Source organism: Macrobrachium nipponense, chromosome 23, assembly GCF_015104395.2.
Source record: "Macrobrachium nipponense isolate FS-2020 chromosome 23, ASM1510439v2, whole genome shotgun sequence".
NCBI classification, from domain to species: domain Eukaryota; kingdom Metazoa; phylum Arthropoda; class Malacostraca; order Decapoda; family Palaemonidae; genus Macrobrachium; species Macrobrachium nipponense.
In genome coordinates this window covers 16,166,202-16,186,893 of record NC_061090.1, presented here as the reverse complement: position 1 = coordinate 16,186,893, position 20,692 = coordinate 16,166,202, and the positions used below count along the sequence as shown (strand labels likewise).

Genomic DNA, 20,692 nt, shown 5'->3' with positions numbered 1-20,692 from the left:
TATACACTATATATATCAGATAATATATATATATATTATATGTTATTATAATTCTATATAGATATATACTCTATATATAGTATATATATAATGTAGATAATAATTATATATATATATATAACTATAGTTATATAATATACATAATATATGTATATATATTATAGATATAAGTATATATTATCTATATGTATTATAGGTACTCTATATGTATATATATATTATATATATATATATCTAGTATATATTATATATCTATGACTATATCGTATATATGAGGTACTAGTTATATATATTATATATATATTATCTATGATATATATATATGATATATATATTATATAGATATATATATATACTACATATACATACACCAAGACTTAAGATGTACCCACCATATACGAAAACCTACATACTGTATGCCTGAAAATAATATAGAATGAATCTACTTTTACATGTATGGAACAATCTAATGATTAAAAGGGATTAAAACGGAACACTCACGTTTGCCCTGTCCCTCAAGTACACCGATCCGAAGAATGCATATAACGAGTAACCAAAGCTGCACATTCAGACAACACGCCTCATTTATTTAAAGAAATTGAAAAATATGTACAGTTTACGAAACAATTCAGAAAAAAAGACCCAAAATCGAGTGCACTTCACTCTAGACCTGTCAAATATGAATTCATATAAAAGCAGAACTTGACATTATATGTATTTTATTTTAAAATGTTTTTCTGGAAAGTTTCTGCACTAAAACTGTATATAAATAACTCTGGGAATCTTTTCCTGTCAAATATGTCTAATTAGTAATATTTCTTAACTATTGGAATACGTTGAAAAGATATCATATCGAATAATATCCTGACATTAATAAATCACAATGAAGGAAACAGCAAGCCTCGAATAAACTCGTTATAATGAGTTCACTTTAATTAGCTTCGAAATAACATTTGTTTGAATTCTAGTTTCCCTCCTACACGGAATCAAATGGCAAATATCGAAGCGTGGGCACATCGTCACGGGGCAAATCTTATGTCGGTGAGCTACACGATCACTACAAAAGATGCTACATTTCTTTTATAAGAACGTTTTCCTCAGTGCGTAGAACTTCAATACACATCCAAACAGCGAAACTTCTAGAACAAATTTCAAAGTCAGGGGAAAAAAGGTAAATGACAAGGTAGTGTGTATAATGGATGAATCCTGATGTCCTCATTTTCCCTTGATTACTTTCTGTCTTTGCAGAAGGACGACTAATGCTGAATATCATCAAACCATGAACATAACCAAAACTAGCAAACTGTTTCAAAGAATACATTAAAAGACTGCGTCCGATATAACATGCTTTAGCTCGTCTGTTAATCTCACTTCTGGCTTGCCTTCCTGCACTGTATAGGTTAAGCATGCCTTTCTTAATTAATAATAACTCTAGTTAGTGTACAACCCAACGTGTATGAAATAGATAATATTACGTACAAAACCTATTCTAAAAGTCCTTAACGTTACATTCTATTAAAATACTTTAATAGATTCACATCAACCGTGCATTTGATGTCTAGGCCAGTCCCTTACGGCGCTTCTGATTGGCTGTTGATAAGCGAATCACAGTGCTGGAAACTCTCAGTCTCTCTCCAGAGTTCACATGGGTAGGATCTATGTTTCCCCTCTCCTGAGGGATACGTCTTTCAAAAGTATCCCTCAGGAGAGGTGGAACATACGTCCTACCCATGTGAACTCTCTCGAGAGAGACTGAGAGTTTCCAATACTGTGACTGGCTTATCAACAGCCAATCAGGAGCGTCGTAAGGTACTGGCCTAGACATCAAATGCACGGCTGATGTGAATCTACTATAGTATTACTACTTCTATTTATGTTATATATAAATCATGACAACAACTTTATTCTGTTGACATCTGCTATTGTGGTAAGAGGGACAATTTATTCTCAAACCTTCAGGTCGGCAGAGAGCCTCGAGATCCTCCAGGACGAGGCAAGAATACGCGCCTGTCACGAGCAACAAAGAGCGAACAGAAAAATGAGCGCAGATTCAACCTGGTCCGCATTCACAAATGCAGAAAAGCAACAAAATTTCAAAGAGCCCTTCTCTCGAGAGACCTTCTCGGCAATGATACTGAAAGAGTCGAGGAAAAATAACAAAGCCCTGAATGGAGGGTCACTGGGTCGCTTTTTCGCTCGCTTTTTGGACGATTTCGTAATGGTTTGAACGTTTCGTATAACTAGATGTTACAACAGAGATGTGTACTGAATGTTGCCGATAAAACCAGTTCAGGGGGTTCTGATGACAAATGTGTTATTTCAGAAAACAAAAGAGTAACTGAATGACAATTTCTCTTCAATTTGAATCCTCCTCATGATTTCAGGCAGTAATTAATTAATCAACGGTCAAAAAACAGTAGTAAAAATATTTACATTTACTTTCTAAGGGCAGCTAGAAGATACCCTCATTCATTACGCGCCTGCCACCTTTGGCGGCGTATAAAAGCAGACAAGTATCAAAGGTGACAGTTACCCAACATTCACTGCACTCAAAGATGTTGCTACGTTTCCATTTTAACTTCAATGGCTGGGCTTTACAAAGGCCTTTTGAAATGCTGTATCAAGTCTTTTTACTGTAGTCGCCCAACACGACCCAAAGGAATACATGATAGCATATTTTTCAATTCAATGACTGACAGACATTTTACTTGATATAAGCCATGACTATCTTTTCAAACATTTCCATTGATACATCGCACTACAGAGAAAATTCATCTTATGCTCTCGTCATTTCATTGTGGACTAAGAACCCTACTATAGGTTATCACCCCAGGAAGAAATGAAGGGGACAGGAAGTAAAATGTATGTACTGGGATAATATGACAATTGAATAAGTTTAAATATCTCAACACCAACCTTACAGTATCCTTACGTACTGAGAACATTCGATTCGCGCTCGAAAGACACCTGATACAGATTGGTAGCAAAATTTGCACATTACGACAAATAACTACTATCACATTAAAACATAGTTTCTCGTGATCTGATCATATCATTTTGCACACAGAACACAGTCCCTGGGTACATACCCCAAAGGCAGAATATGGTGCAGTTAGCTGATATAAGGTGTACAATATGGTTGTGTAAGAACTATCACCCTAAAACTTTAAAACAAACAATGAAATGTCAACATTTAGACCCGACGTTTACAAAATGAACTATCGAAATTGTTAACATATTGGTAAACAACATATATAAATTGAAAAATGTCTATGAAAAGTGGCCATGATTCGTCAAAAATTAAAATAAAAGTTATGACAATATTTCCTAAAGAAAGAAAAGAAGAAAAAAGTACAAATGACACATTGGAAAACTTTGAACATCAGGAACATTTTATTCTTACAAGAGAAAATTGATTGTTTGAAGTAAAAAGACAATAAATTTTCTTGTTACGTCTGGGATATTTATGTATAGAACAAACATCCGAAATATCTGAATATTAATACAATGATTATGAAGTCTGGCATAACTTCGCTCATTTGCAAATGCTCGAGGACGATTTTTCTACATCTAAAAATTGGAATCTGGTACATCGTCTATGAAGAATGTATGAGAGAAGAAAGAAAGCAAGTAATGGATAAAAGGAGTGCTAGCAAGAAAGGGTTAGATCATACGTAAATCAGCAAATGGAGGGGAAACCAGATTACGAGGTAAAATAAACATTTGCATATACGTGATTCTGCTATCTAGTTCTACAACATCATATGAATTTAATTCTGATCGTCCTGCTTCAATTTCAGAATCTTGACCATCGAGGGATACATCTGGGTCATGCTTTCTCGTTAGCGCAAAATATCAGATTATCTTAAATTTTCATCTTGCACCTAAGATTGCTAAAACAATTTAATCTTTTTTCCATCCACGGTCACCCATACCAGGCGTCCCCAGTTCCATGTGTTGAAGCAATGGCATGAGTAAGACTAATTCATCTTTGTGTAAAGAAACAGTAAAAAAGGCGCCGAAGTTTCATCGGCGAAATCGAGTTTTCTGTACAACGTACAATGACTATGACCGGCAGCTCTCCAGTTGCTCATGAGAAAAGCGCTGCCAGATTAAATAAAAACTACCAAGGCTAGAGGGTTGCAATTTGGTATGATTGATGATTGGAGGGTGGATGATCAAAATACCAATTTGCAGCCATCTAGCCTCAGTAGATTTTTTTTTTTTAGATCTGAGGGCGGACGGACAGACAGACAGACAAAGCCGGCACAATAGATATCTTTTACAGAGAACTAAAAGCTTTAACAACGGAATAAGAATGATTTCTAAAGCCGCCCACTCGTCTTTCAGGTGATAATTCACAAACCCAAATAAGACTAACCTTTTTATTTCTGATGCGTTTTAGTCTCATTCAACTCGGAAGGTTCTGCTTTTTAACGAGTTTAGGTTGATTACGAATTTAGCAGGTACGCGAATGCATTAGTTTCTTTATGAGGGTATTAGAGGTTGGATATAATAATAATAATAATAATAATAATAATAATAATAATAATAATAATAATAATAATAATAAATAATAATAATAAAATAATAATAATACCAGCTTCTGAAAGATAAAACCAAAGAAGATGGCTAGGCACTAACTAAAACTGAGATCATCGCTCTCACTGAAACCGAATGTGAAAATAAACCTAAAAACTATCAAGAGACAGAATTACGTATATATGAGGCACTAAATAAGATAATAATCAGAAACAAGATAACTAAAAAAACCGATACATTTTAGAGAGAGAGAGAGAGAGAGAGAGAGAGAGAGAGAGAATCGACAGTAGAAACAGGTACAGCAATACGTACACTCCTTGACAGGAGAGTTATCTCAACAGGTACACTACACTTGTCAACTACAGCTGAGAAGTCGGTAATAACGACAATTTACGCTTCAAAAAAACATTAATTACATCATCTCAAATATCTCAAAATTAAAAGCAAACAAAGCACCGCTTCCATAGATCACTGAACCGGCAACATCACTAACAAAATGGGGTAGATGGAATATAAATAATGCCTTCGTTATACGGCGGAAAATAATAATTTGATCCCTCCGAGAGAGAGAGAGAGAGAGAGAGAGAGAGAGAGAGAGAGAGAGAGAGAGAGAGAGAGAGGTGACTCCAATAATGACCTTCCTGAATGAAACTCGTATGATATAAAACCTACTTACGAGTATGTAAGAGCAATTCTTATCTTACTGTCATTTTACAAGTGAATTACTTTCCGTCACGACAGTTCCCCATTTGGCGTTAATTAATTGTTAGAATATGAAGTACACTTATCACAATATAATTTTGTAGCACGGAAAAATATTGTTTTTTAGAAAATCGGTGCTAAATAACTTTCCTAACACTCGATTACACCTGAGAATGGACTTACACACTTTACAGTTCCAACTTAGTCACTTTTTTTCTCATCCTGATTACCCTTGGTAGAGTAGCAGTCTGTTCGTTAAGCGTTTCTTAATTGTCACATGCATTTCCGCAATCAACATGACCCAAATTTGGAGCTATAAAGTCTAACAGTTCATCACATGCATTACTAACAAACAAATTAGAAAGGCGCAAAATGTGAAATTATATGTAATCATTTTGTCAATTGCCAGTCTAGATAATAAACATTCGTCTTGGCACCCGCTGCTGTCACAAAACTACACAGTCTAAGGCTGACAATTTAAAAACTAAAAGAAATAAAGGATGGGATTATAAAATTTTGGCCAAGAGGCCAAGCGCCGGAACCTATGAGGTCATTCATCGCTGACAGGGAAATTGACGGTAAAAATATGTAACAGGAGGAAAACTCGCAGTTCCACTATGAAGCAATTGTTAGGGGAGGGTGGAAAGATGAAGAAAGATAACATAAACGGAAGTACAGTAAAACGGAAAAAGGAATGAAAGGGATTGGAGCTAGAGGCCGAAGAGACGCTGCAAAGAACCTTAAGTAATGCCTACAGTGCACCGCACGACGGGAAAAAGAAATCATGATTTTAGACATCAGTAGTTCTCTTTCATTATTTGGTCAGGTCTAAGAAAATCTGCTGGAATATTACTTCACCAAACGAGCACTTTGCTACTCCATTTCAATTCAGAAAAAACAAATGCAGCGTTGCTTCTACCACCAGGGTGATAAACTTGAAACTTGATCACTGGATTAAGGTCGGCAACGCTGAGCTCTCGCTAAAATTGATTCAGTTTCCAAGATAAAAGAGCAGCCACACATTTCGTGTAAATCTCTCTCTGGGCGCAGATGGCCTCTACAGCTAATCCTAAAATCGAAAAAAAAAGATTCTATGAATTCTCTCTGACTTATGTTATTCATAGTTTTCAATTTATATCAGGGGTGCAATGAGTCCCAACCTGGGGTCTATGGTTGCGCCTCTTTATTCCACTGCCGAGGGCTCTTTTCAAGATGTTTACCGTTCCTTTGAGGGCAGCAATCTGCACCTCATTTATACTTAGGCAACTTGGCATTGCCTGAAGACATTTTCTCAGGTGTGTATAACCACAGGAATTATTTCTATCCCTTCAGGTTCCCATGTGCTTTACAGGACATTCTTTAGGTAAGTGTATGTGTTTTGTGTCAGTGTGTTTGAAAAAACTATACTCTGTTTTTTTCATCTGTCCATCCACCTGTGGTGTTTTTGTATGGTAACACTGCGTCCCGGGCTTTAGATAGTTACGCTATGTGTAAGTTTTAGGTAAATAAAAGGATATCTGGATGTACATTTGCAACTGAAAAGTGTTTAATAATTTACTGTATGCGAATTACACCGTTAATATTCGAAATAGGATATTATTATAATTGTTGAATGTGAGATGAATGTAACTATCTAAAGCCCGGGACGCATTGTTACCATACAAAAACACCACAGGCGGATGGACAGATGGAAAAAAACAGAGTATAATTAGCCACTCATAATAGCTGAAGGTTAAAAACAGAACGAGCGAGAAAGAAAAAGAGTGAATAATCAAATTACAGTCATTCTTCTCTATCTTTGAAACCAATAACGGAATTAAAATTCCATTCTTCATCACAAATCTCTTCCTCGCTATGTGAAAATCAAATTTACTGTGTCTAAAGTTTCGTTGGTATGAAAAAAAGTGCGACTCTTTCATTAATAACTATTCCGCCACTTTGCATGACAGACGACAGCAGAGTTTTAATGACTGAGGTAGTTTCAGAGAAAAACGTCCTAAAGGTGACTGTCACATTCATGCTTCAACAGCTGAATTATGGATGAATCTATTGAGCAGTAAACGTTTGCAAGATTAACAGCTGCATCGATGCACCTCACATGCATCTTTATCCTTTTATTTGTTAATTTCCCAAATAAAAAAGTTATATATACAAGCATGCATACATGCACACACACAAATATATATATATATATATATATATATATATATATATATATATATATATATATACATGTACATTTATACTATATGTATGTTCATGTATTTGTGCACACACACACACACACATTATATATATATATATTAGGTAATTAAAACCCAAGGTACAACCTAAAAGCTCTCTGCAAAAGCATTCCTTATTTCATATCCCTCTATCTCCAGTCATTTCATTCCTTTATCCGTATTTTATGTTCACTCTCAATGGCTGCGTTTGACCATTAAAAAATAACGGAAAAATCGACACACGCACAAACACACACACGGAGAGACCAACATGATGATCGCAGAAGGAAGCGGACATTATAACTGCAGAATACAAATCTGCTTGAAAATAGCGCAATCACCTCAGTTGGAAATATGAAAAAAAAAAAAAAAAAAATCCATCAAAATGTTTAAAGTCTTACAGCGACCTTCCCTCTCAAGCAAGAGGAGACGCTCGATCTCCGGAGATTTCCAGATCACTGGGAGAGAACCACAATAGAAAACAGAAAAGACAGCGGCTCACGTGCAACGATGCCGTCCCTGAAAAGCGAGGAAGAAAAGGACTGAAGTTAAGAGCCGGACAAAAGCGGGCGGTGCTCTTTGGGTGTACTGTTTGTGTTCGGGAGGACGGTTGCACCGCCGCTGTTACAGATTCCTCTCCAAATACAGAGTTTAAACTTGGGTTGTGTCATGTTTTCCTGTTATTTTTTTTTTTTTTTTTTTTTTGCCACGATATTTGTTTAATGTAGTACTTTTCCTGGTTTGAGGTTTTGTGTGTGGTGTGTGTGGTGTGTGTGTGTGTGTGTGTTGAGAGAGAGAGAGAGAAGAGAGATGAGAGTAGAAGAGAGAGAGAGAGAGAGAGAGAATTATGAATAGAGGCGTTCAACATTAGAAGGGCCTCTCGCCACAAAATAATTTTCGAGTTAAAAGTCATCTAATTTTGGAAATTTAACCTGCTCTAATTTCTTTCTTGTCCGAGACAACAAAAATCAAATTTGAATAAGATGAAGTATTTGCGATCAGGGATAGAACAGTATGTATAAAAAAGAAATTGAAGTTCAACTCCACTCCTTTTTTTGAGAAAAAAGGGGTGGTTGCTTTAAAGCTATAATTATGGTATTTTTGCAGGTTTACCGAAACTTTTATCACTTAAAATATTCAAATTAGTCTGCAATGCTTATTACCTATAATCACTAAGTTTTTATTGCAAACAATACACTATTTTTAACATATGGACGAAAACACGGGCAATCATTATGACAGTTCTCTCTCTCTCTCTCTCTCTCTCTCTCTCTCTCTCTCTCTCTCTCTCTCACACACACACACACACACACACACACACATTAATATTATCAGTATAATCAGTGCTATTATAATCATTATAATTTTTCATTATTATTACTGCAATATTATTGTTATTGTTGCTACTGATGTTTTCGTAGTAATTGGTGGTCTTTTAGTAGTTGTCTTGGTGTTATTCTGGATTCTACAAGAATGTATGGCAGTGTTATTAATTTTGTTACAGTATTACCACTTTAAATATGGTTGTTGTTACTGTTGTTGTTACTGATGTTTTCGTTGTTATTGGTTGTCTTTTTGTCTTAGTAATAAAATATAATTATTCAAAACACATTTTGCCATAATTTCAATAAACAAAAAATAAAGTACAAACACTGATAGCAAAGCAGAGAATAAACAAAGGAAAAGTTAATTATGCTGGAGAGAAAATATAAAGGATTACACTCACTCTACTAACCTGGGTTTGTTATATGAGGTGCATTACTTGTTCATTTTTGCCAGATGATGAATTGTTAAAATGTTCAAGTTATCCTAATGATTATTTCAAATGCAGATTAGAGTTACGCTGAGAAGTTGGAATATGGGTCTGAAGTTATCAGATAGTGTAAGTTAACACGATTAAAATTGCTCCAGACAATATTATTTACTTAACGCGATGATGTATAAATTTGGATTTTGTTCAGTGTTCAGATCTGATTTAGAAGGCCAAACTTTGTCTGATGATTTCGAGCAACAGACGTTAGCACGAGACCATTTAAGATCGCGGTATCAAGTTCACTTAATGACCTAAGATCAATCGGAGGGATCAAATTTCTTTGCCGGCGCATTAGGCTCAAGTTTGTATGAGATGACAAATTACGAGTTAGTGGTTTTGCCGAGATATGATATCACGGAATCAAGTTTTAGGTGATGACGTAAGGATATATATAGATTAGTTTGTGTTGAGGTGTCAGTTCACGGGATCGAGTTTTGGACAATGACGTAGGGTTATAGATTAGTCCCCACATGCACGGGACGGCACCTGCGACAGCTCTATCGATACCCAATTTGTTAAGCATGGGTTGGGACAGAATCATAGCACCTGCCCATCTAAACATTATGACATTAAGTATATCTTAGTATATCTTAGTTTTACCAAACCACTGAGCTGATTAACAGCTCTCCTAGGGCTGGCCCGAAGGATTAGATATTCTTACGTGGCTAGGAACCAATTGGTCACCTAGGAACGGGACCTACAGCTTATTGTGGAATCCGAACCACATTATATCGAGAAATGAATTTCTATCAACAGAAATAAATTCCTCCGATTCCGCGTTGGCCGAGCCGAGAATCGAACTTCGGACCACCGGATTGGTACCCGAGCGCGAAAACCACTCGTCCAACGAGGAACTAACATTATGACATGAATTGGTGACATGCATTATTCTTCTTTAGCATAATTTACCTTTATTTAAAGGGCAATGTAAAATGCACACGAAAAAGACAACTGCAGATTAATACAAAAAGATGAGAAAGATCTATTGAAACGTCTTTTACTACAATGATAAATATTTTTAATTATGAGGAACGATATCAAAAACTATTAAATTTGAAAATTTAATCCGATTCAATGTCCATTTTAAGCAGGAAAAAAAACGGAAGGAAGAACTGCACGAGGTCAAATCATAAGCTATTTCATTGGTTCACAAAAATGTCTTTGTCCTCTGTTAAGTGAATTCCGTTTGTTTTTACAATATTTCTACCCTCCAATTTTGCCCTTCTTTCTCAGACAAACCTTTCATCTCCTTTTTACGTTGGAATATCTTTTCATCCACTGTTATGGTTACCCTTTGCATATCTTTATCATCTATCTTACTTTTTCAGTTTCCACATTACTCCATAATGCTTTGACCTTTCGTACCATAGGAGATTTCATTAAGATTACTTTTGTAGCGAGATACTGTGTTTCACAATTCATCCGGAAACTTGCAACATTGCTATTTGTATGCATACCAGGTAATTACACAACGGTAAATCCTATTTAATCAACCGTCATAAAAAAAAGGTCATATTTTTCTAACATATTTCTTACCCTGTGACATTTCTGTTTTCTGTAATTCGTAATTTCCTGATACTATTCAACTTCAATTGTTTCAAAATACCTGAGAATTCCAATCTCATCGTTTCTATTTAGACTTTCTAATTCCTCTTTCTTCACCTCATCAACGATTCCCCTTGAACACGCTCTCAGGAAACATGGAGTTTTCTTCTTTTTTCGCAATCGCCCTAGTAAATTCAATTAACGTTGCAACTTGGTAAATGTGCAATTTATTGCAGCTTCTTGGTTCGATAGTCCTTGTTTTCGATTTCTGTCGTGTGTTATTCATCCGGAGTAGCAATATTTCTGTTGATAAGACTAGTTAATTTATGTAAGCTAAGTAGTTTTCGCGCTCGGCTACCAATCCGGTGGTCCGAAGTTCGATTCTCGGCTCGGCTCACGCGGAATCAGAGGAATCTATTTCTGGTGATGGAAATTCATTTCTCGATATAATGAGGTTCGGATCCCACAATATGCTATAGGTCCCGTTGCTAGGTGACCAACTGGTTGCTAGCCACGTAGAAATATCTAATCCTTCGGGCCAGCCCTAGGAGAGCTGCTAATCAGCTCAGTGGTCTAGTAAAACTAAGATGTACTTGACGTATATAAGCTAAAATTACCCATGGTTCATGTCTCTGATCAGTTTAAGTCCTGTTGCTTCTAGTAAACTTTCCTTTGTAATTAATTCCCCTTCTTTTTCCTCCTCCTCCTCCTCCTCCTCCTCCTCATGCAAATCCTTATCTCATCCTCCTTTACCTTCCACCTCCTGTCCTACTCCAACGCTTAGTGCTTAGTCTCTGTTATGTTATCGTCTCTCTCTCTCTCACTCTCTCGTTTAGCTCAGTTCAGCCAAGGCGTTTTATCCAGATAATAAAATGTAATAAACATGACTCTGTATCGTCTTTTCATTCTGCAACCAATTAGCAAGCGGTGATTCTGAAACTTCCGAACAGGTTTGTTTCACAGCATCGCTTCCCTTCCATTGTCTTGAGTTCTTTTATATGAACCTTTCTTTCCCTTACTGTAAGTCATTTCATCTCGTTTTTTAGGTTACTTAGTGGTTATTCTACAGCAATGTACCCAACTTTATCATGTCAATTATAAAACTTTTTAAAAAATTTATTTATCTATTTATTTATATTCATTTATTTTTTTGCTTTCGTCATTTCCTGCGTGACTTTTTATTTGCTTGTCTTGAGGTATCATATATTTCATATTGAGTAATTGCTTTCTGGACGTTCGTGAGAATTTAATTATGAAATATCAAAGTATCAAAATATAATTTTTTTTCTTTTCTATACATTATCTTTTTTTTTTTTTTTTTATTTTACTTTGGAAGTTACTTCCACCAACACTGATGATTATTACATTTTTCCTTGCCCCAGTACAATCAGTTTCACACGAGTTGATTGTCTTTACTGTACAATTCATCCATTCCTTACAGGTCTAGGTTCGTTGTTCATTATTTTCAACTTCCCTTGTTTAACCTTCAATCATCATCTTTCTCTTCCTTACATACTTTCTTCCTTTTACGGTTTCCCCTTATTGGCCTGTTTTTCATTTTCAGTTTTATCCCTCTACACCCTGAGAACTTTCACCCAAATTATGAGTTAATGAAGGCCACTCCACTCCACGGCCCTATTACAATGTAGCCAATTAGCAAAGGGTGTTTCTACAGCCTTGAATGAGATTGGGTGATTACCTGAATGCGTGGGATTCCAAGAAGTACTCTACAGCCCTCTTCTTAATAGTAACCATGGCAACCAAGATGGAAGTCAATATCAATGAATAGATTTGACAGCCAACCTTTAGTAAATTTGAAGCCCAGACCTTTGAATTATTAAGACAAGAGGCGAGCATCTCAACCCCTAAACAATAAGGGCCCTAGACATACATATTACATGTATGTTAGGGCCATCTACATACATATAAACATACATGTATGCAGGCATAGAATGGACCCTGTCTAGGCACATGGACCCACGGTTCGGACAAACTTGAATCTACATGTGGTCCACCATTTAAGCAAATTTGAAAAAACTTGAACCATGAATGCTTTATGCTACGTTTGGTTGTAGTAGGTCCAGCGGTTCTGAAAGCTTGAAAATATGAAAGCGTACGTTGTGCAAACATACTTTCACCAGAATAGTAACACTGAGATCTGATATCAGATGAACTCATGAACTAATACTTTTCCAATAAACTAATGAAACTTTCCATAAATACTCGCAAAGCTTGCTGGATATTACTACCCTGTTAGGCAATGATGTCGTTGTCGCGTTCTCTTGATAACGATCTTGTTAGGTCTGTCAACATTCGACAAGAAATACTTTCCCCTTGTTTATTTCGTTTTGTCTCCATAGCATTTGCCGTTTCATCTCTCATTATTTTCATCTGAGGCAACTCGCCTTGGTTTAGTTTCTCTCCACCGAACTGAAGTCGTAAATTCTACGGTATGCCTCTGCTAACAACGATTTGGAATGTTGATCAAACTCATGAGAGAGAGAGAGAGAGAGAGAGAGAGAGAGAGCTCTAATTACGTCGTGTATAACACGAAAGCTAAAGAGAGACAGAGAGAGAGAGAGAGCTACGTCGTGTATAACACGAAAGCTGAGAGAGAGAGAGAGAGAGAGAGAGAGAGAGAGAGAGAGAGAGAGAGAGAGATTGCTTTAACTTTGTAGTAGATAACTCGAAAGCTAAATCATACCAAACACGTCATGTAAATGACAAGAAAAAAAGCGGAAGTTCTGCTCCGAGGATCCTAACGAGAAAAGTTTGAGAACAAATGGCCATATTTCTTACGTCTTGCAGTTTCCTGAATTTTTCCTCCGAGCCAAAGAACAAGAACTCTAGACTTAATTTTCTAGGTGGCGGTAGATGGCACCACTGTATGATGACAGTCGTAAATTCAGAAATGATTTATACCCATAACGTTTGCCGATATGTTTTAATACGCCTATCTTTGTTTTGTGCGTTCCCTGGCTCTGTTTTATCCGAAATTGACAAACAAACCATCGAGGTATTATTGAACGCTTTATTTGATGAAATATTTCTATCAATGATGATATAAATCTCATAGTGAATGGTTTATTGTTTGAAACATTCATCGCCCAGTATCGCAACTGTGTTAATCTCCACATCATATAAACATCATTCATGCATGAAAGCAAGAGATAAACAGGCAAATAAGCAAACCGAATTTTGATTTACCTCGCAAATAATCTACCTGTATTACTTGCAAGATGAATAAAACAAATTCGAAAAATTTATATGGAAAGGAGCACATATATTAACCCAGACTTACATTTAATACAAATCTGTCTCACAGCGAAGTAGGAAAAAGAAGAAGAAAAGCCATTCTCTTCTCTTAGGATAATTTTCGTCAGAAATAAGATTTCGAGCTCCATCATTTTGGTTTCTTGCCGTTTACTGAAATATACACCTTGTCAATATGACAGTTAACTGCTGTTATAATTTAATAGTCGATAAAATATTCATCTTAAAATGAAATAATACTTCTTCTCTTCTTCTTTGTTTGCTGTTAAACAGATCTGTTAAAATGAACGTCTGGTAAATTTATGTATTCCTGGTAGAATACTGCTGCCATAATTACTTACATTTAACGTTCTCAAGCGGCGGACTGCTTTTGAAAACCGCCTTCTTGTAATGCAAACTTTTCTCTTTTTTCATCAATTAACCTAACCAGCTTCAACAGAAACAGGGCTCTGAAACCGGCTGAGACGTCTGATGTTTCGAAGACAGTCCTTGGATTATTCTAGACACAAGTAGAAAAAAAACGCTACCTTTTTTTTTCGTGAAGTTGCAAGTAGCCAAAGAACGCAAAAACAGATCACGTCGTCAATTTCTCATAACTCGTGAATCACCAGCACTGATTTCCAACCTCAAAACCATTTCCGTCAAAGGAGCTGTAAGAGTTCATGTTCTGCACTAAAACTAAATCATTCCAGAGATGCTCGTTTGTAAAACAAGTCGCAAAAATATAAAGGCAAAGAACTAACTTCTAACGCAGCATAATGACGCCGAAATTGTTACACAGTATTTCCCGAATTCTTATTTCATACTAAGTAGGATTTCGTCAGTATAACAAAATCATAATGACACCCATACACATACACAAACTCACACACAAACACACCTATCTATCTATCTATCTATCTATATAGTATAAGACAATTTCTGCCTGTTTGTCTGTCTGTTCGTTATGCACGCCCTGGCTATGAAAGCTAGGACTACCAAAATTTTACCATAGACTCCCCTCGCCCCAAGGAGGGTTTTAGTCAAAATCCGAAATTCGAGGTCCCGTTTCTAAGGGGATCTTAACCCCTCTTTTTCATACCCTTTCATTTTTTACAACTTGCGGAGTTGACAGCAAACTCTACGGATTTTTCACAAATTCTTTGGCTTGACAGGATCCCAAGTGATTACTTATTCTGAAAGTGATTGCATAATCCGCCCTGTAGGGGTTGTCATCACGGACAGCATGTCCCTTTTTATCCCGAGCAACGCCGGGTACAGCATCTAGTATACATATATGTGTTTGTTTTATCTCTCTCTCTCTCTCTCTCTCTCTCTCTCTCTCTCTCTCTCTCTCGCTCTCTCTCTCTCTCTCTCTCTCTCTCTCTCTCTGCTTGCAGTGCCGGCCAGAAATATTCAGAAATGTTCTGCCTAGCAAAAACTGTTTAGAATTATGTCCTTCTCTATCCTTGCCAAAATAAAGTGTTTTTATTATCTATCAATAAATGACACCAGCGCTCACCTCGATCCTCTCCTTCGTAATACGTCCAGTATACAAGATATATTAAAAAACGGTATTTTTGTTATCAAGTCATTACTATAAATCAACCTCTGAACCGATAAAGCATGTATAGTGCACACAACAAGTACAATTCAACTACGCGTCAGAACAAACTCATGAATACACCATTTTCACTTACAAAAGAGACTTGGACATACGGGAGATGCTCACAACGATTCCTTTCCTCGAACCTCAATAATATCTGACTACACGTAGAATCTTCAAAACGAGGCATCTTCGCCCGTCTGTATTTCAGAACCTCTTACTGGCCCCACGAGGTCCATAAAACGAAACCGATAAGTCTTGCAGGTGAAATGAACTTCCAGATAACCCCAAAGATAAAGGCCAGGAAGTACGAACAGACAGATGTTGACTCGTGCTGTTTGTTTTGTAAGCCGTTCAAACGAAAAACAAACAAACCTTCACTACGTAGCTTGGTATATTCCAGTCGTCGTTATATACGACGAGGTTGACTTTTATTGGACATTCTTAACTGCAATTTGCTTTAGTATCTCATAAAACAAGTTCGTTTTCTCTTTTATTAAGGGCTATATTGCCACAACTGAAACATTTACTATTTGCCAGACAGTTCTTTAACAATTTCAGCAATTATTATTATTATTATTTATTTATTATTTATTTTTTTTTTTGCTCTATCGCAGTCCTCCAATTCGACTGGATGGTATTTATAGTGTGGGGTTCCGGGTTGCATTCTGCCTCCTTAGGAGTCCATCACTTTTCTTACTATGTGCGCCGTTTCTAGGATCACACTCTTCTGCATGAGTCCTGGAGCTACTTCAGCGTCTAGTTTTTCTAGATTCCTTTTCAGGGATCTTGGGATCGTGCCTAGTGCTCCTATTTTTATTATTATTATTATTATTATTATTATTATTATTATTATTATTATTATTATTATTATTATTATTATTATTATAAATTTTGGCCACTAGATATAATGAATCTCAGTTCAACATTAATATTCCTGTTATTATATGTAGACAAATGACAAGTAACTGTTTTAGATAAGCAATTACCTATTACGATATCAGTAAATGACAAACTCTCATATAGATAAAAAAAAAAAAAAAAAAACGCCAAAACGGAAAATGAAAATAAACTTTGCAACGTGAAATGAACAATTTCCCAGATAAGGCCAAAGATAAAAGCCGCCGCCAAACAGAACAGATTAGGTGGTTGTGTTGGGAAAGACAAGATAAACGACAGAGAGAAAGGGGGGTGGGGTGGGGGTGGGGGGGTGGGGGGGGGGAGTCTGGGAGTCCTCGGAAGGTCTTTCAGAAAACGTAATAAAGCCAATCCAAAGTAACAAATAGATTGGTACCTCCTTTGAGAAAACGCCAAAGAGGAAAGCTAACGAAATTACATAGGATTTTTGTCGTGTGGTTTTCATTGGCTTTTGAGAAAACCTTTCCGACGTCGAAATTATCATGATCATTGTTGGAGAAACAAATCCACAGTTATGTAAATGTACATACATTTAAATTTAAAACTTTAAGGATAGCTCTCGGGAATCTTTAAAGTTTTAAATTTAAACATATGTACATTTACATAACTGTGGATTTGTTTCTCCATTTGAAGACTCGTGCTACTATGAGAAATTTTAAAATTAATTATCATTATTATTAGATGAAACCTACTCATATGGAACAAGCACGCAGGGGCCACTGACTTGAAATTCATGCTTCCAAAGAATGTTAGCTTCAACCTCCCACCGCAGACCCCACACTGCAGCAGCAGTAACTGATCACGATACAGAGCCAGTTTTTTTTTTTTTTTTTTTTTTTTTTTTTTTTTTAACGCCCCGGGGGAGAACGAACTCGCGACACCCGAGTGGCATGGAACGACATTAGCCACTAACATGAAAACCAACATTTTATGGATATCTTATAGAATGGCAGCCCGACTCAAATGGACGATTCATTGACCAATAAAATTTGTACTCTATCGCTAAAAGCACGATTCATCGACCATCATTTCTAATGTTTTGTATTCATGAATTTCACGTACGCATCATTTGTCTTTCATTTCGTAAAATAATAGACCGCTCTATGTTTGCACAACTGCATAAACATAAGCTTAATAACTAATAGTCTATCTTGACTTAAATAATTAATTGTAACTGTCTAAATAAAAATAATAATAATAATAATAATAATAATATTAATAATTAATAATAATAATAATAAAGCAAAGACAGAAATGTTTTAATGGGATTTTATTATACCTAGTGGGTTTTTGTGATATAATAATAATAATAATAATAATAATAATAATAATAATAATAATAATAATAATAATAATAAAGCAAAGACATAAGTTTTAATGGGATTTATTATACCTAGTAGATCGTGATGATAATAATAATAATAATTATAATAATAATAATAATAATATTAATAATAATAATAATAATAATGGCTGAAATTGTTAAAGAAAAACTCTCTGTAATAAATGTTACCAGATTATATCTTATAAAAGAGAAAACAAACTCGTTTTATGAGATACTAAAGCAAGTTGCAGTGAAGAATGGCCAATAAAAGTGGTTTAACTTCGTCGGGTATAACGACGGCTAGAATCGACGGAATAGCTTATAGTGCATGTTTATTATTTTGTTGTTTGAACTGCCTACAAAACAAACACGGCAAGAGAAGCAAAGAAAACTCACACCCAAACCAAAGGTCCAAGTCCTTGTTCCAACCCCTCCCCCCCACCCCCCCGAAAAAAAATCACTATGAATAATAATAATAATCGAGAACACAAAAGTGAAACAATTCTTATGTCTTATTGTGCTGATGTGCTCATATGCATACCAATACATTTTATTCTGTGCTACGAAAACATCAAAGAATTAAATAAGTAAAATATATACCTATCAAGAAACATGTAAACGTCAATTAATACTACGGTGAATCTAACCAAATATACAGGCCCATACCTAGAGCTTTTTTGAAGGGAGGGGGGTCTTTTTTTCTCAAAACTGGACCTTTTCTTCTAAAAATGTCATTGCATGTATAGGTATATGTCATATTCCGATTATCACTCTTGTATTTCCTATACTACTAAAGAATGGTGTTAATGTTTAATAACAAAATTTATAAAAATATATAATTAATATATATATATATATATATATATATATATATATATATATATATATATATATATATCTAAACTTGCTAAAAAATAAAATATTGTTATTCATTACTTTGTAAGTACAGTTCAATGAAAAGGATAGTAAAAGAAAATGTGGTTTCCAGCTTTTTTTTTTTTTTTTTTTTTTTTTTTTTTGGGGGGGGGTGTGTTCGGGGGTAGTTGTGGGTGGGGGAGGGGGGCCGTTCGAAGACCCCGACACCGCCTCGGTACAGGCCTGATATAATAAACCCATGTCGAGAAAACTACCTATGTGTATATTCATTACAAAAGCAGCTCCGAAGATATGCGCATATATGTCAAAAATTACGATACGAAAACTGATGTCTCAAAGATGTCAGTCCATAAAAAGAGATAGAATACTTACTGTAACTGAAGAACACTAGAAGCAGAAACAGAAATGCCAAATCTGTGCCTGTTCGTAAATGGGTTTAAGAATTAGAAAAAACAAAATCGAAATGAGTGAAAATGAAGAACTTGCAAATAAACTCGCTCATAAGTTAGAACTATCATTTCTAAATATTATGGTAAAATAGCATTTGCCAAAAACTTGAGAAATATGTTTACTCAAACTACATTTCCAATTATATTTATCTGACTGCTACTTATTTCAGCCATTGAACGGTCAAGTATATTACCGTTGGTTCTTGACGGTATGGGTGTATTTACAATGGATACAAATAACTGTAAACCCGTTTGACTTAAAATTCAATTTTCTCTTTACCTTTTCATGGAAAACAGGCTTTCTGGCCGAGGACCTTATTACAGCAAAGTGATACAAGGTGTTACAAAGTTGTTTATTGTTATTTTCTTTACGAAATAAGTTCAGGTTTCCAATAACATGAAGAAAAAAAAAAAGTTGCTTAATGCATTTTATCCACGAGTGAATTACTCAGTCACAAAGCAAAGTTCCCACTCGCCTTAGCTGGGGGAATCGTAATTAATTAGCTAATTAATTAACGTAACATAGCTTTTTTATTCTAGTTTTTTTTTATATGTATTTGTCACTGTGTTAATGATGAAAGGCTCCAGTATTAAATTACGTGGAGTGTTGCTTTATTGTCTAGAATCCACCTGTACTTTTTAAAGTCATTCAATGTCGACATTGCTAATAATGCAAGCGTTCTTTAATGAAATCATTGCGGCAAATGACCTACTAAACATTTTTTCAAGTCCTAGATTATAACAGAAATTTTGTTCGTCGAAATAATAACAAACAGCAATGGAGTTGACGATAAGAGCAAGATAACCTTGAAAGAATTAGCGAGCAAAATCTGACGTTTCACCTTCAGAACTGGATTACTGCTACACGTCTTCACAAAGAATTCTGAAGACCAGAGATCTCTCATTGCCCAAGTTCCAGAGATTCTTAGAAAAAAAATATTGAAAATTCACGGCTTAAAAACTTCTCTGTGATCTTAGAAATGATCCAATTTGAAATTATGTGGGGAGGAGCAATAGTCGCTAATCCCTAAACCATATGCGTTTACACTTTCACTAAAATCTGTGTAAGCTAATCTATATAAGTTCGTGTTCCTTACGCTTTCCAGCATGTATGTTCATTTTTGGATAAAAATAATAATAATAATAATAATAATAATAATAATAATAATAACAATAATAATAATAATAATAATAATAATAATAATAATAATAATAATGAACTAAGGAACCTACGTAACGAGGCTATAATATTGACAATTAGAAGCCACAGCAGTGTTAAAAATATATTTTTGTACGATGCTAAAAATTACTAGGAGAAACCTTCGGACTGAAGAGGGATACGGAGCAGTATCCGAAAGTCTCTCCTAGTCATTTTTAGCATTGTACAAAAATATAATTTTAACATTACTGTGGCTTTTAATTGTCAATAATAATAATAATAAT

The 20,692-nt window shown here is 35.4% G+C and overlaps 1 protein-coding gene across 1 annotated transcript in view; it reads right to left on the bottom strand.

The window, feature by feature from the left end:
* LOC135198984 (small G protein signaling modulator 1-like) overlaps positions 1 to 20,692 on the bottom strand; it is a 528,765-nt gene that overhangs the window by 57,323 nt on the left and 450,750 nt on the right. The window lies entirely within an intron of this gene.